The sequence below is a fragment of the Coenobita brevimanus genome, chromosome 8 (genome assembly GCF_032717465.1).
Source record: "Coenobita brevimanus isolate Jiangsu-jjx chromosome 8, ASM3271746v2, whole genome shotgun sequence".
In the NCBI taxonomy this organism is placed as follows: Eukaryota; Metazoa; Arthropoda; class Malacostraca; order Decapoda; family Coenobitidae; genus Coenobita; species Coenobita brevimanus.
Genome location: NC_136961.1, coordinates 28713219 through 28718839, shown reverse-complemented (window position 1 = coordinate 28718839; position 5621 = coordinate 28713219). Strand labels below are relative to the sequence as shown.

Sequence of the window (5621 nt, the reverse complement as noted above, 5' to 3'; positions counted from 1 at the left end):
TGCACAGGAAACCAATTGGCTTGTCGCTCAGTGTAGAGTCACCCACGGACTGAAGGAAGTGGAAGGAATGAAGGAAAGACAGAGGAGGGAGTGTAAAGTCACTCGTAGGCAGAAGGACAAGGAAAGAATGAAGGAAAGACAGAAGAGAATGGAAGGAAAGAAGGATGGAGAGGAAAGGGCAGACACCCGAGAGCAGCACTACATCGAGTAAGTGGATGGTGTATATATATATATATATATATATATATATATATATATATATATATATATATATATATATATATATTGCGTGGGCCGATTACACTTGGTTCACAGATTACACACACATCCAAAGCCACTCCAACATTACAATACACTTTACAAGCACTTCTCACCCTACATACAATCTTTACCAGACAGCCTAAGCCACTTGGTAGAGATACATTGGCTGTAACGTCTCCGCTTCAATTGGGATAGGCCGGTCCTGCAGTGTGGCTGATGAGATTCATTCATTCATTCATTGCCAGACGCCATGTATCCCAGACGGGGTGGCCAATGGCTTAGAGTTAATTGTTTTACAGGGAAGGGCACTAATCCTCCACCAACCCCACTTGACACGTAGGGATGCCAACAGCATCTGGTGTTCCCAGGCGGTCACCCATCCAAGTACTAACCAGACCCAACATTGCTTAACTTCGCTGATCGGACGGGAAGCGGTGTACTCAACGTGGTATGGCCGTTGGCTGATGAGATTATATATATATATATATATATATATATATATATATATATATATATAGATAGATAGATAGATCGGGTCAGGTGCTGGGAAGGGGATGGATCCATAATGAAGTGACAGGGGTATACAACTTCTGCTGTCGGGTCTTGTGTGGATGTCGCTGGATTGCACTGCGCAGTGGATCCTCGTGCAGTGTGATGCGATGAGGAGCAGTCCCTTCTACCCTCAGAGGCTAGGATACGAGTAAATGTGTGTGTGTGTGTGTGTGTGTGGATGAATAATTTGTTGAGTGTGTCGTCCAGTCTCGGCTATTCCTCCTAAGTGTGTGTATATTGTTACGGAACAGAGATAGATAGTGTACACTTTAAGTGAGATCACTACTATCCCGTAAAGTTCCAGGTTCAAAACAAAAGAGTTAGGTAAAATTACAAGTTAAAGTTTAATGCTCAAACTAACGACAAAACATTCAGGACTCATAAGGATAATGTAATGGCAAAAAAACAGGTTAAATATATGGTTAACTGCAATAGCCTCTATTAACACGAAATTAGCAAGAGTAAATTTATCTAAGTCAGCCCTGATAAAATGAGTTACCAGATAATACTCAGTGAATGCAAGATAAATAATTACAGATACAAACTATTATCAAAAATGACTGACATAAAGAACCTTACATGAATTACAAAAACTTCACTAGGCCTATAAATTAAACTGATGCTATACAGTGCAAGAAAAATGCAACAACACTTATACTCAAATTACACAGCTGCTGGATGGTTGGAGACTTCCTGAGCACTCAATAATAACGGTGCAGGGGAGGACAGAGATGTGAACAAAATGAGGAGCAGATCTAAGTGGCAATGATGCAGAGACTGAGCTCATTATATAGGGGCCAGCAGAGCTTGATACAACTTGTAAGAAGGACGCGCAAATGAAGCCATGGGGACATAGAGTTGACAATCCCGCTCTGGACAACAGAAAGGACGACTTACTCTACTATAACGGTAGAAGGGGGGGACTGAGGCAGAACACGCTCGTGATCAAACATGCAGCATACTGTGCGTTAAAATTACACAAAGGATGATGAAATCATAGGCTATGTAACACCTCCCCACAAAGAAAAAGAAATTTACAAAGGAAATTTCTTATTACTCTAAAACAATCTGTCTAAAGTCTAGATAAGCAATCTGCAATAACATTTTCTTGCCCCTTGACATGTATGTCTAATGAATACTCCTGAAGAAGTAGACTCCATCTTGTCAATCTCTGATTTTTATCTTTAAACTTACTAAGGAATTTCAGTGGGTTATGATCGGTATAAATGACTATGGGGTCAAAACCAGAACACAAATAAAATGAAAAATGCTGTAAACCCAAAATCAAGGCCAAAAGCTCTTTCTCAATAGTTGAGTAGTTCTTTTGAGGTGGAGTGAACTTCTTACTGTAATAAGATACAGGATGTTCAATACCCTGATCATCCTCTTGCAGCAAAACAGCCCCAGCTCCTGTATCACTTGCATCAACAGCCATCTTAAAAGGCTTAGCAAAATTTGGAGTAGCGAGCACTGGCTGACTTAATACTCGTAGGATAGCTTTAAGTTTGTTGAAAGAGGATTCACAGTTATCGGTCCAGACAAATTTAACTCCCTTTTTCAGTAGGTCTGTAAGTGGTGATACAAGAATAGAAAAGTTAAGAACAAATCTCCTGTAATAACCTACCATTCCCAAAAATCTTTGTAGCTCTTTCCTACTTTTAGGTCTGGGAAGATCACTTATAACCTGAACCTTAGCTCCTGGTGGTGCAACATGTCCATCACCAATTACATACCCAAGGTACTGAACTTTAGCTTGACCAAACTCACACTTTGATAAATTAGCTACAAGATTAGCATGAACTAAGCGGTCAAGAAATTTACTGACATGGCATAGGTGATCTTTCCAGTTGTCACTGAAGATTAATACATCATCAATATAAACAACACACCCTGCCAAACCCTCTGTTACAACATTCATGAGCTTCTGAAATGTGGCTGGTGCATTCTTCATACCATACGGCATTACAGAACATGCAAAAGCCTTTCCTAGTGTTACAAAACATGAGATCTCCCTAGCACGTTCAGTCATAGGTACTTGCCAGTATCCCTTTAACAAATCAAACTTACTTATGTACCTAGCCTTTCCGATCTTGTCTATGCAATCTTCCACACGAGGGAGAGGGTAAGTGTCTGTTTTAGTTATCTGATTAACACGTCTGTAGTCGATGCAAAGCCTCTGTGACCCACCTGGCTTAGGGACTAGAGTGACAGGAGAACTCCACTCGCTCTGACAGGGCTCAATCATCTTGTGGTCCAACAGGTAGCCAAGCTCCTTCTCGATGAGAGGAACTTTCACTGGGTTCACACGGTAAGGAGGCAGTTTAATTGGCTTTGCGTCTCCCACATCGACATCATGCATCAACACAGTGGTTCATCCTGGAGTAGCACGGAACACTTGCGGGTACTCCTGCAGTAATGCCGAAAACTCTTGCCTTTCCTCGGGAGGTAGATGAGAAAGCTTAGTCTGGAGATCATTCATGATATCAGGATTCTTCCCCAAACTATCACTCAGGCTCATACTGCATGGGAGAGCTTCACTTGCAGACTCGGGTGGAACAGCTACAGTGCAGACTGGGTTATTTTCGTCCCGCCTGTGATACAACTTTAGCATGTTGATGTGACATAGTTGCTTGTTCTTTCTACGATCTGGTGTGGCGATGACATAGTTGACATCACTGAGTTTCTTCTCCACGAAATAAGGACCACTAAACTTGGCTTGAAGAGGTTGCCCATGCACTGGTAGCAGAATCAAAACCTGATCTCCTGGCTGAAAGTGGCGTAACCTGGACTTCTTCTCATACCAAGTCTTCATTTTCTCCTGAGCAGCTCCTAAATTCTCTCTCGCCAGCTATAAAGCAGTGGACAGCCGTTCTTTGAACTTCATCACATACTCCAGCAGGTTGACGTCATCTTCCTCCGACAGCCAGCATTCCTTGAGTAACTTAAGGGGTCCTCTTACTTCATGCCCAAACAGTAGTTCAAAAGGTGAGAAGCCCAGTGATTCATTTGGAGATTCTCTTGCAGCAAACACAACGAATGGAAGACCTTTATCCCAGTCTTTCTGATGTTCCAAACAGTATTTCTTGAGCATCGATTTGAGTGTTTGATGATATCTCTCCAATGCTCCTTGGGTCTGGGGATGGTAAGCTGAAGACGTGATCTGGGTGATGCCCAACTCTTTCAGAGACTGCTTGAAAACATTTGACATGAAATTACTTCCCCGGTCTGACTGTACCTCCTTGGGCAGACCAAACTTTGTGAAGAACCCTAGCATTTCCTTAACTACGTTCTTTGCTGAGATGTTTCTAAGTGGAATGGCTTCAGGATAACGAGTAGCCATATCAATCATCGTCAACACATAAGAAAATCCTGAAGAAGTCTTAGGAAGAGGGCCCACAATATCCACCAACACAAGGGTGAAAGGCGCCTCAAAAGGAGGAATGGGAACTAGAGGTGCAACCTTTTCGGTCTGATTACACTTCCCCACAACTTGACAGGTGTGACAAGACTTACAATACCAGGAAACATCCCTGAAGATACCTGGCCAGTAGAAGTGTTTCAAAATGAGTGCCACAGTCTTCCTCACTCCAAGGTGTCCTGCCAAACTAGTATCACGAGCCACTCGAATGATATCCTGCCTATAAACACGAGGGATGACAACTTGATGTACAACCTCCCATTCACAGTCGGCTGATGCTGTTGGGGGTCTCCACTTCCTCATAAGTACTCCTGACTTTACATAATAACAAGTAGAAGCACCGGCTGACTCTTCTTCACTGTAAGCAGAGTTAGCTAGACCTTTCAACTCAGGGTCAGCAACCTGCAACTCAACCAACTCTTGACGAGACAAATTATCAACACTACGGGGTACTGCCTCATCTGATGAGTGGTCCAAATTAGCAAGAAAAGTGTCAGCTAGGATAACATCATCATCATCATTATCCTCTAAATCACCAGTAACTTTAGACTTAGCCCTAGTGACAGCACATGCAGGGAACACATCAGGGACATCACAGTCCTGGGTCGCAGCCACTGGCTCACTAGACAACTGAGGAGCTGGACACACTTGACTTCCACCAATATCATTTCCAAGTAAGAAAGTTACACCTGACATTGGGAGTGTCTCAACCAACCCAACCATAACGGAACCATTAGCAAAACCAGACTCTAAATTCACTCTGCACAGAGGGACAGAGAAGTAATTATTCCCTACACCTTGTAAGATTACAGTTTCATCAGAAGAATTAACATTAGAGCCTAGAACACTGGTCAGCATAAGGGATTGGCAAGCACCTGTATCACGATATATTTGAACTGATTTCCTGTCATTACTGTCCAGAGGACTGACAAAACCATCAGACAGGAAATTAGCACATGAACTCTTGAGAGTGTCACCCACGTTACTGCTCAAAAGAGGAGCTCCATCACGAGAATTTAAGTTACCCCTCAAAGCAGGTTCAGTTAACTCAGTTAAAGAATTCTGGGAACTCTCAAGAGTGGACACTAGACCAATTGACTGAATATTTAAAGACTCCTTTTTGTTCACATCACACTGTCTCCTGAAACATCTCTCCGTAGTATGACCAAGCTTACTACAATAAGTACATTTACTTTTCTGAAATCTAGGGGTGAAGCTGGTATTCACTTCCTGAGAAACATCATCTTTATTCTCTTTCCTGTTACCTGTACTCTGAGTAGAGGCAACGTACTTACTCTCAGCTTTCCCTTTTTCTTTGGAATATCTCTTGTGAGTGAGAACATACTCATCAGCTAAAACTGCAGCATCAGACAAATTATCTATTCTTTTC

General features: G+C 42.4%; 1 non-coding gene across 1 annotated transcript; it reads right to left on the bottom strand.

The window, feature by feature from the left end:
- Positions 1 to 604: 604 nt before the first annotated feature.
- On the bottom strand, positions 605 to 723 carry LOC145408712 (5S ribosomal RNA). The gene has a single exon (XR_013898966.1). It is a non-coding gene; the product is annotated as a 5S ribosomal RNA (ribosomal RNA).
- Between the last annotated feature and the right edge of the window lie 4898 nt (positions 724 to 5621).